General features: G+C 44.0%; 1 protein-coding gene across 1 annotated transcript in view; it reads left to right on the top strand.

Annotated features, from left to right (window-relative positions):
* Window positions 1-12,680, top strand: part of LRRC75A (leucine rich repeat containing 75A) — a 448,446-nt gene that overhangs the window by 353,209 nt on the left and 82,557 nt on the right. The window lies entirely within an intron of this gene.

The raw sequence follows: 12,680 nt of genomic DNA, 5'->3' as shown, positions 1-12,680 counted from the left end.
ACCAGAAGGATTAAAAAACTATTTGACAGCAGCTTTGAATATGTTGAGGGGCGCTGTTTTTAAAATGGTTTCACTTTTTGCAAGGATTCCGATATATAGGTCCCGTAAAGTCATTGAATAGGTTCCTAAAAAATAAGTTCTATAAATTTCCTTTAAAAATGTAAAATCGGTGTTACATTTTTAAACCTTTTAACATCAGAACAAAATAAAAGGGCATTTTACAGATGGTGCTGATGTAAAGCAGACATGACGTAAAAGTTATTAACTTTTTTGTTAAGTATGATTGTAATCTGGGTTAAAGGGATAATCACTCAAGGTTTGAAACTGCAGATTTTTTGACATTTTAGTTAAATTTCTGATATTTGTATAAAGTCAAACATATTGACCTAACTTTACCATAAGCATGAAGTACATTGGGTTGCAGAAAACATTTTCAAAATCAGTGGGATATGTTGAAGCATTCCAGAACTATTGCCATATAAAGTGAGACATGACAGATTTGAAAAATATAGCCTGGTCACTAAGTGGTTAAAAAAGGTCGCAATTGATGAATCAGGTAAAAACATCTGGAACTGTTAGACTCTGCTGGCAAAGTGGAAAAAAATAATAAAAGACAAGCACATATAAATCAGACTTCAAAAAAGGCGGAAATAGAATAATGAATTTAGCGCAAACAAGAAAAATGGCCCCCAAATATGCAAGACAAAAAAGAAAAACAGGCGCAAAGGCACTGATTGTATACATCCTGTCACTATAGGGGATCCGGGTGTCAGAACTCCTCTAGTTTGAAGTTGATGAGTTTGGATAGGTCATCAGTCTCCAAGTGTTGGATAACCCCTTTAAGTATTGTGATGCAGTGACCAATGCTGCAGCTAGGGGGTGCTATATGTGCTCCTCAGGATACGCATGGAGGCCTAGCTGCAATGGTGATAATGAGATAGTGACTGGCATTATTGTAAATGGCCGGTATGTGTCACAGGGGTAGTCTGCGCTGTAAGCCAGTAATGTTGTTGTTCTGGGACTTGTAGTCCCACAAGTATTTGTATAGTTGTAAAGGGAGTCTTACAGGGTTAGTTGGACAGCTGGACGGGTCTGACTAATCACACACACCTCTCTCCCCGGGGAGGGGTTACAGGTACATAATGTGACCATGGTGTGGTCACATGGGGGAGAGTGTTTGGATCTGTATGGTCCATGTGCAAGGTCCTGGGAAAGCCTACGTGTTGGGAGTGCTATCTCCCTGAAGAGCACGTGGTGAGACTTTGGAGCCTGGTGGCTTGTGTGTTGGAAGGTCCCAGGTGGGGACGGACTTCCTGAAAAGCGCACGGAAAGGCCGAATGTGCAGACGTGGTGACGGCACTGCATGGGGAGCTACTGACCTTTTGGAGAGTCTGGACTGTCGTGAGTGTCCTGGTTGCAAGGACAGAGATCCCTGTTAGGCTGCTTCCCAGGAGTGTGGACTGACAAGGAGTCAGCGTGTGGGGCAGGAGCTCCAGAATGGTAACTCCAGATAAAGGGGTTTCTATCAACTCTGCGGTCACCCACCGTAACTGGTCAGAGGAGGACCAGCGTGTTTAGAGACCGTAATCTCATGTCGTGATGCTATGTGAGTAGACGTTGATACGGCGCACGGTCACCCACCGTAACAAGTCAGAGGACTGGCGGGTGCAGTGTCTGAACTGTGAGTTAAATCCGTATATGAAGTATCAGAATTAAAATGTATGCAATGAACTGTGCATGACGCGGTTTATGCTGCATAAAAATAAACCGCATGGACTGTTTGTGTGAGAAACTCGTTCCTGTGTGCCTGAATATCGCGGCCAAGTGAGTATACCCCAACCCGCTAGTGATCGTGGCATCACAGTATTTACACAGTACTGACAGTACTCAACATATTAGATCTCATGGGCTATTAGCATAGCTATAAATGAAGGTAATATTGTACTGTGCTCTTTCGTCTGGCACGGCGCCTCCTTACTATATTCATGTGGTCTATTGTATAATCACTCTGCTACTTGGCAGTGGAATCATTTTAGCTTTTGGATGATTAAATACATTTTAATTGACACAGGATCAAAGAAGATGCCAGGAAATAAAATGTTTATACCCAAAGGTGCATCCATATAATAGGAAACACCTACCGTCATTATGGAGCATTCCTTGATGTCAGTAAGACTACAGATCAGCTCTAGTATCCACCGTCGCAGCTGCAAATGGAAATTACAAAGTGTCATCCATTACCGCATGTGAAAGTGTGGAATTAATTCTTTGATAACACATTTCATTTTACATATTTAGCAGGTCCTTGTACTGTAATTGAAATGTGATACTTTTTATAAAACTCAGAAGTTTAGAAAACGATAACATTTTCAAGATAAACACATTTATCAAATTCATCATTCATAGAATGAAAGGTAAATGATAGCACGTTTATGGAGGATATACAATACCATACGTATTTAAGGGCAGACGGGGCCACAGAACTATCAACCCAAAAGGCACAAAAACATATAGTGTTGCTTGGCTAACAGCAGTTGTCAATGAATATAGCGGACTCATAGTTATTCATAAGCGAGCGATCGCCCACCTCTTTCCTTCTCTACACGATCTTCTCAGCAGTGATTGATAGCTTCTATGTATATATACATAAACACGTATTTTAAAGCGTAGTATGATGATTGCTGCAAGATGACAGATGACAATACAGATGACAGAAATGACAAAGTCTTGTGTTACTGTCTGCATGCAGTTATTAATACTGTGGTCTGTTCATTTCTGTAAAGCCGGTGTGACTATCACTAAATGGCATCTCCACAGCTTATAAACGTGGCAGGTGCAGCGTAGCTACTTTCAAGCTGGATGATGCCACAGGAGACATAACGTTCACCATGGCGTCTCCAGACTGACTTGTCTGTCACATGTGCTCAGTGTGAATCTGCTCTCATCTGTGAAACAATGGGCCATTAATGGTGGATCTGCCAATTCTGGTGTTCTTTGGAGAATGAGTATTGAACGGTGAGCACAGGATCTACTATAAAGCATTGGGACCTCATGCCACTGAACCCAGTGCATACCTAGAGTTCAATGGTCCCCAGTGCAGTGCAAGATTTGGCCCCCCATACATATATATGACCTCCATCCTGGTAAATATGCCCTTCATCCAGGTATATATGTCCCTCATCCTAGTCCCATCCTGGTATTTATATATATATATATATATATATATATATATATATATATATACCTTCCATCCTGGTATATATGTCCTTCATCCTGGTATGTGTATATATATATATATATATATATATATATATATACAGTGTCCTGTTATGCTGTGCTATCAGGCAACACAGTGTGCAGTAATCAGCGCACATACAGTGATATGGCAATAACCCAAAAAACAATAGAACAAGCTCTGAGACGTGGAATCTCTGCAGACTGCAATACCTGAACCTATCCTCACACAACTAAAAGCAGCAGTGGATTGCGCCTAACACTACCTATGCAACTCGGCACTGCCTGAGGAGCTGACTAGCCTGAAGATAGAAATACAAGCCTGACTTGCCTCAGAGAAATACCCCAAAGGAATAGGCAGCCCCCCACATATAATGACTGTTAGCAAGATGAAAAGACAAAACGTAGGAATGAAATAGATTCAGCAAAGTGAGGCCCGATATTCTAGACAGAGCGAGGATAGCAAAGAGAACTATGCAGTCTACAAAAAACCCTAAAGCAGAACCACGCAAAGGGGAGCAAAAAGACCCACCGTGCCGAACTAGCGGCACGGCGGTGCACCCTTTGCGTCTCAGAGCTTCCAGCAAAAGAGAATAGCACAGCTGGACAGAAAAAACGGAAACAAAAACAAAGTAACACTTATCTAGCAGAGCAGCAGGCCACAGGAAAGATGCAGAAGCTCAGATCCAACACTGGAACATTGACAAGGAGCAAGGAAGACAGACTCAGGTGGAGTTAAATAGCAAGGCAGCCAACGAGCTCACCAAAACACCTGAGGGAGGAAGCCCAGAGGCTGCAATACCACTTGTGACCACAGGAGTGAATTCAGCCACAGAATTCACAACAGTACCCCCCCCTTGAGGAGGGGTCACTGAACCCTCACCAGAACCCCCAGGCCGACCAGGATGAGCCACATGAAAGGCACGAACAAGATCTCGGGCATGGACATCAGAGGCAAAAACCCAGGAATTATCCTCCTGAGCATAACCCTTCCATTTGACCAGATACTGGAGTTTCCGTCTAGAGACACGAGAATCCAAAATTTTCTCCACAATATACTCCAATTCCCCCTCCACCAAAACAGGGGCAGGAGGCTCCACAGATGGAACCATAGGTGCCACGTATCTTCTCAACAACGACCTATGGAATACATTATGTATGGAAAAGGAGTCTGGGAGGGTCAGACGAAAAGACACCGGATTGAGAATCTCAGAAATCCTATACGGACCAATAAAACGAGGTTTAAATTTAGGAGAGGAAACCTTCATAGGAATATGACGAGAAGATAACCAAACCAGATCCCCAACACGAAGTCGGGGACCCACACGGCGTCTACGATTAGCGAAAAGCTGAGCCTTCTCCTGGGACAAGGTCAAATTGTCCACTACCTGAGTCCAGATCTGCTGCAACCTGTCCACCACAGAATCCACACCAGGACAGTCCGAAGACTCAACCTGTCCTGAAGAGAAACGAGGATGGAACCCAGAATTGCAGAAAAATGGAGAGACCAAGGTAGCCAAGCTGGCCCGATTATTAAGGGCGAACTCAGCCAACGGCAAAAATGACACCCAATCATCCTGGTCAGCAGAAACAAAACATCTCAGATATGTTTCCAAGGTCTGATTGGTTCGTTCGGTCTGGCCATTAGTCTGAGGATGGAAGGCCGAGGAAAAAGATAGGTCAATGCCCATCCTACCACAAAAGGCTCGCCAGAACCTCGAGACAAACTGGGAACCTCTGTCAGAAACAATATTCTCAGGAATGCCATGCAAACGAACCACATGCTGGAAGAACAAAGGCACCAAATCAGAGGAGGAAGGCAATTTAACCAAGGGCACCAGATGGACCATTTTAGAAAAGCGATCACAGACCACCCAAATGACCGACATCTTTTGAGAAACGGGAAGGTCAGAAATGAAATCCATCGAAATATGTGTCCAAGGCCTCTTCGGGACCGGCAAGGGCAAAAGCAACCCACTGGCACGTGAACAGCAGGGCTTAGCCCTAGCACAAATCCCACAGGACTGCACAAAAGCACGCACATCCCGTGACAGAGATGGCCACCAGAAGGATCTAGCCACTAACTCTCTGGTACCAAAGATTCCTGGATGACCAGCCAGCACCGAACAATGAAGTTCAGAGATAACTTTACTAGTCCACCTATCAGGGACGAACAGTTTCTCTGCCGGACAACGATCAGGTTTATTAGCCTGAAATTTCTGCAACACTCTCCGCAAATCAGGAGAGATGGCAGACACAATGACTCCTTCCTTGAGGATACTCGCCGGCTCAGATAACCCCGGAGAGTCGGGCACAAAACTCCTAGACAGAGCATCCGCCTTCACATTTTTAGAGCCCGGAAGGTACGAAATCACAAAATCAAAACGAGCAAAAAATAACGACCAACGGGCCTGTCTAGGATTCAAGCGCTTGGCAGACTCGAGATAAGTAAGATTCTTATGATCAGTCAATACCACCACGCGATGCTTAGCTCCCTCAAGCCAATGACGCCACTCCTCGAATGCCCACTTCATGGCCAGCAACTCTCGGTTGCCCACATCATAATTACGCTCAGCAGCAGAAAATTTCCTGGAAAAGAAAGCACATGGTTTCAACACTGAGCAACCAGAACCTCTCTGTGACAAAACCGCCCCTGCTCCAATCTCAGAAGCATCAACCTCGACCTGGAACGGAAGAGAAACATCTGGTTGACACAACACAGGGGCACAGCAAAAACGACGCTTCAACTCCTGAAAAGCTTCCACGGCAGCAGAAGACCAATTAACCAAATCAGCACCCTTCTTGGTCAAATCGGTCAATGGTCTGGCAATGCTAGAAAAATTACAGATGAAGCGACGATAAAAATTAGCAAAGCCCAGGAATTTCTGCAGACTTTTCAGAGATGTCGGCTGAGTCCAATCCTGGATGGCCTGGACCTTAACCGGATCCATCTCGATAGTAGAAGGGGAAAAGATGAACCCCAAAAATGAAACTTTCTGCACACCGAAGAGACACTTTGATCCCTTCACGAACAAGGAATTAGCACGCAGTACCTGGAAAACCATTCTGACTTGCTTCACATGAGACTCCCAATCATCAGAGAAGATCAAAATGTCATCCAAGTAAACAATCAGGAATTTATCCAGATACTCACGGAAAATGTCATGCATAAAAGACTGAAAAACAGATGGAGCATTGGCAAGTCCGAACGGCATCACCAGATACTCAAAATGACCCTCGGGCGTATTAAATGCCGTTTTCCATTCATCTCCCTGCCTGATTCTCACCAGATTATACGCACCACGAAGATCAATCTTAGTAAACCAACTAGCCCCCTTAATCCGAGCAAACAAGTCAGATATCAATGGCAAGGGATACTGAAACTTAACAGTGATCTTATTAAGAAGGCGGTAATCAATACACGGTCTTAGCGAACCATCCTTTTTGGCTACAAAAAAGAACCCTGCTCCCAATGGTGATGACGATGGGCGAATATGTCCCTTCTCCAGGGATTCTTTCACATAACTGCGCATAGCGGTGTGTTCAGGCACGGACAAATTAAATAAACGACCCTTAGGGAATTTACTACCAGGAATCAAATTGATAGCACAATCACAATTCCTATGCGGAGGTAGGGCATCAGACTTGGGCTCTTCAAATACATCCTGAAAGTCAGACAAGAACTCTGGGATGTCAGAAGGAATGGATGACGAAATAGACAAAAATGGAACATCACCATGTACTCCCTGACAACCCCAGCTGGTTACCGACATAGAGTTCCAATCTAATACTGGATTATGGGTTTGTAGCCATGGCAACCCCAACACGACCACATCATGCAGATTATGCAGTACCAGAAAGCGAATAACTTCCTGATGTGCAGGAGCCATGCACATGGTCAGCTGGGCCCAGTACTGAGGCTTATTCTTGGCCAAAGGTGTAGCATCAATTCCTCTCAACGGAATAGGACACCGCAAAGGCTCCAAGAAAAATCCACAACGTTTAGCATAATCCAAATCCATCAGATTCAGGGCAGCGCCTGAATCCACAAACGCCATGACAGAATACGATGACAAAGAGCATATCAAGGTAATGGACAGAAGGAATTTGGACTGTACAGTACCAATGACGGCAGAGCTATCGAACCGCCTAGTGCGCTTAGGACAATTAGAAAAAGCATGAGTGGAATCACCACAGTAGAAACACAGCCTGTTCAGACGTCTGTGTTCTTGCCGTTCAACTTTAGTCATAGTCCTGTCGCACTGCATAGGCTCAGGTTTACTCTCAGACAATACCGCCAGATGGTGCACAGATTTACGCTCGCGCAAGCGACGACCGATCTGAATGGCCAAGGACATAGACTCATTCAAACCAGCAGGCATAGGAAATCCCACCATGACATCCTTAAGAGCTTCAGAGAGACCCTTTCTGAACCAAGCCGCCAGTGCAGATTCATTCCACAGAGTGAGTACTGACCACTTCCTAAATTTCTGACAATATACTTCTACATCATCCTGACCCTGGCATAAAGCCAGCAAATTTTTCTCAGCCTGATCCACTGAATTAGGCTCATCGTAAAGCAATCCAAGCGCCTGGAAAAACGCATCAACATTACTCAATGCAGGGTCTCCTGGCGCAAGAGAAAACGCCCAGTCCTGTGGGTCGCCGCGCAAAAAAGAAAAAATAATCAAAACCTGTTGAATAGGATTACCAGAAGAATGAGGTTTCAAGGCCAGAAATAGCTTACAATTATTTTTGAAGCTCAGGAACTTAGTTCTGTCACCAAAAAACAAATCAGGAATAGGAATTCTTGGTTCTAGCATAGATTTCTGATCAATTGTATCTTGAATCTTTTGTACATTTATAACGAGATTATCCATTGAGGAGCACAGAGCCTGAATATCCATGTCCACAGCTGTGTCCTGAAGCACTCTAATGTCTAGGGAAAAAAAAAAAAAAAAACTGAAGACAGAGCTGAGGAAAAAAAAAATGATGTCAGGACTTCTTTTTTCCCTCTATTGAGAATCATTGGTTTGGCTCCTTGTACTGTTATGCTGTGCTATCAGGCAACACAGTGTGCAGTAATCAGCGCACATACAGTGATATGGCAATAACCCAAAAAACAATAGAACAAGCTCTGAGACGTGGAATCTCTGCAGACTGCAATACCTGAACCTATCCTCACACAACTAAAAGCAGCAGTGGATTGCGCCTAACACTACCTATGCAACTCGGCACTGCCTGAGGAGCTGACTAGCCTGAAGATAGAAATACAAGCCTGACTTGCCTCAGAGAAATACCCCAAAGGAATAGGCAGCCCCCCACATATAATGACTGTTAGCAAGATGAAAAGACAAAACGTAGGAATGAAATAGATTCAGCAAAGTGGGGCCCGATATTCTAGACAGAGCGAGGATAGCAGAGAGAACTATGCAGTCTACAAAAAACCCTAAAGCAGAACCACGCAAAGGGGAGCAAAAAGACCCACCGTGCCGAACTAACGGCACGGCGGTGCACCCTTTGCGTCTCAGAGCTTCCAGCAAAAGAGAATAGCACAGCTGGACAGAAAAAACGGAAACAAAAACAAAGTAACACTTATCTAGCAGAGCAGCAGGCCACAGGAAAGATGCAGAAGCTCAGATCCAACACTGGAACATTGACAAGGAGCAAGGAAGACAGACTCAGGTGGAGTTAAATAGCAAGGCAGCCAACGAGCTCACCAAAACACCTGAGGGAGGAAGCCCAGAGGCTGCAATACCACTTGTGACCACAGGAGTGAATTCAGCCACAGAATTCACAACAGTGTCCCTAAAGTCATGGTGCACTTTCGACCAGTCACAGGATCTATTTATAGTTTACCTTTTGGCGCCCTTTCTCTAGCCCAATCATATCAGACCTGTTCACGAGGAGAGATAACTAGAACCAATCAAACAACACAAACTCATTTAAGCTGTTGCTGAGCCCCCAGTCAGATTAACCCCTGATAAACTGAACTCTGATTAATACACTGCCAGGTCTTTGACATCATGCAACCACAAGCTTATGCCAGCTGTGTGGTTTTCCATGCCAGTCGAGATGTGGACGGCACAGAGGAAAGTTCAGCGTGTTCTGTGGCTCACTAAATTCGAATCTGTGACCAAAATGCTACGTGAATATCGCATATTATAACGAAGCGCCACCACATAGGAATAACATTACTCAGTGGGATAAGCAGTTGAAGAAAACTGGAAGTTTGGTGGAGAAACCCCGTTCTGGTAGGCCATCAGTCAGTGACGAGTCTGTAGAGGCTATACGGGATAGCTACCTAAGGAGCCCTAATTAATCTGTGCATGCGTGTGCTCGACAATTACACCTAAGCAAGACTACAGTTCATAAGTAGTGATGAGCGAGTGTACTAGTTGTTCTGGTTTTCCCGAGCATGCTCAGGTGGTCTCCGAGTATTTATGACTGCTCGGAGATTTAGTTTTCCTCCCAGCAGCTGGATGATTTGCGACTGTTAGACAGTTTGATTACATGTGGGAATTCCCTAGCAACCAGGCAACCCCCACATGTACTCAGACTGGGTAGTAGCTGTAAATTAGCTGAAGTGATGAAAACTAAATCTCCAAACTCTAACAAATACTTGGAGGTCACCCGAGTTTGCTTGGGAAAACCCGAGCAACGAGTACACTCGCTCATCACTATTCATAAGGTGTTAAAAAAAAGTCTCTGTTTTACGAGGTACAAATTGCGGCTGTTGCACGCTATCAAACTGGTGGATAGACACAAACGATGCGCGTTTGATACAGATATGCTTCATGAGATCGACAATGATGCAGATTTTTGCAGAAGATTGTGTTTAGGGATGAGGTGACCTTCCACATCTGTGGACATGTTCATCGCCATAACATCCGAATATGGGCTGCTGAACATCCTCATGCCTATTTTTAGTATGAACGTAACACCCCTAAAGTGAACGTGTGGTGTGACCTGATGCATGATAAGGTGATAGGTATGAAACTGGGAGAGTTTTTCTTTTATTTGGAGCAGATTTCACATTTCAATAGTTTTTTGTTGCTTTCCAGTGACTGGTGAAAAGTGCACCATCACTTTCCGGACACGCTGTATATATATATATATATATATATATATATATATATATATATATACTAGATAGTGGCCCGATTCTAACGCATCGGGTATTCTAGAATATGCATGTCCACGTAGTATATTGCACAGTATATTGCACTATATTGCCTAGCCACATAGTATATTGCCCAGTCACGTAGTATATTGCCCAGCCACGTAGTATATTGCCCAGTCACGTAGTATATTGTCCAGTCACATAGTATATTGTCCAGTCACATAGTATATTGTCCAGTCACGTAGTATATTGCCCAGCCACGTAGTATATTGCCCAGTCACGTAGTATATTGCCCAGTCACGTACTATATTGCCCAGCCACGTAGTATATTGCCCAGCCACGTAGTATATTGCCCAGGCACGTAGTATATTGCCCAGTCACGTAGTATATTGCCCAGCCACGTAGTGTATTGCCCAGTCACGTAGTGTATTGCACAGTCACGTAGTGTATTGCCCAGTCACGTAGTGTATTGCCCAGTCACGTAGTATATTGCCCAGTCACGTAGTATATTGCCCAGTCACGTAGTATATTGCCCAGTCACGTAGTATATTGCGCAGCCACGTAGTATATTGCCCAGTCACGTAGTATATTGCCCAGTCACGTAGTATATTGCCCAGGCACGTAGTATATTGCCCAGTCACGTAGTATATTGCCCAGTCATGTAGTGTATTGCCCAGTCACATAGTATATTGCCCAGTCACGTAGTATATTGCCCAGCCACGTAGTATATTGCCCAGTCACATAGTATATTGCCCAGTCACATAGTATATTACCCAGCCACGTAGTATATTGCCCAGTCACGTACTATATTGCCCAGCCACGTAGTATATTGCCCAGCCACGTAGTATATTGCCCAGCCACGTAGTATATTGCCCAGCCACGTAGTATATTGCCCAGTCACGTAGTATATTGCCCAGGCACGTAGTATATTGCCCAGCCACATAGTATATTGCCCAGCCACGTAGTATATTGCTCAGTTACGTAGTATATTGCCAAGTGACGTAGTATACAGCACAGAGCCACGTAGTATGTTGCCCAGCCATGTAGTATATTGCCCAGCCACGTAGTATATTGCCCAGTCACATAGTATATTGCCCAGCCACGTAGTATATTGGCCAATCATGTAGTATATTGCCCAGCCACGTACAGTATGTCACAGAACAACTGAGCACAATGTTAGAAGAGTGATATATGTACATTTTGTATGTATAGCTGTAAATCATTCAGCTGCCGAGATGAAAACTAAATCTCTGAGCGCTAAAAAATACTCGGAGGTCACCCGGGCGTGGTGTGGAAAACCCGAGCAACGAGTACACTCGCTCATCACTAGTCATTAGTGAAGTTACTCTCTGGCAACAAAGCAGCCATTACTGTGAAACATTTGGAAATGAAAGTCACTAAGGATTTAGGTAATGGCACATTTGATGACTGCACTGCAAGAAATTGGCTTCATCGCCCTTTGGATCAGCTTTAATATACTGCTTCACTTCCTCATGGAGAGGAAATTCTCAGTTTCATTTTCTTCCGGATCGAATGAATACTGAAATTATCCTCGCTGTGTAAATCAGACATCTCTGCCAACCATCAAGAGGCAAAATTAGTGTGCAGCCGAAAAATAAGCTAAACACCCACTTGTTCCTGCGGGTGTCGCTGAATGAAGTAAACAGATTTTGTGGGTGGGGTGGAATGGACGAAAAAAAAATAATGAAATCATGCTCAAGGTGCCAAAAGCAATTATTTCTGTAACAGCTCCTTGTTAAGCAGAGAGGAATGGTTAATATGATTGGCCTGCGGTTACATGTAAGACTAATTAGGAGGATTGAAGAGATTGAAGTTTGTGCTTTTACCAATCAAGGTAACAGAAAGCTGACATGACAGTCGTATAAAGATATTCACGTAAACTTAGTATGCCGGGGGGGGGGGTTAGTTCTCACAGAGATGGAAATGCACTGGCTTCAGGGAATAACAGAATTTCATACATATGCTGCACTAATAGGATGCATTTATTTCTATATTTCCATAGCATTACTTGTAGAGATGTCAGTCTGGGAGATCTGCTTAAAGGGAACCTGTCACATTGTACATGTTATCAGATCCGTGGACAGCATGGTATAGAGGAGAAGATGAGCAGAATAATGTATAAGTTTGTCGGAAAAGATTCAGTAGAACTTGTATTTTTTTCCTTGAAATTCCTGGCATTTGTATGTATAGGAGTCCAGTGGGCGGTCCTACTGGTGATTGGCAGTTATCTCTGCCTGCACAGTCATACAGAGAAGACTGTCAATCACTGAAGGGTACCACCCACTGGACTCATATACTGAAA

This window comes from Ranitomeya imitator, chromosome 3, assembly GCF_032444005.1.
Source record: "Ranitomeya imitator isolate aRanImi1 chromosome 3, aRanImi1.pri, whole genome shotgun sequence".
In the NCBI taxonomy this organism is placed as follows: domain Eukaryota; kingdom Metazoa; phylum Chordata; class Amphibia; order Anura; family Dendrobatidae; genus Ranitomeya; species Ranitomeya imitator.
This window is presented reverse-complemented; position numbering and strand designations above follow the sequence as displayed.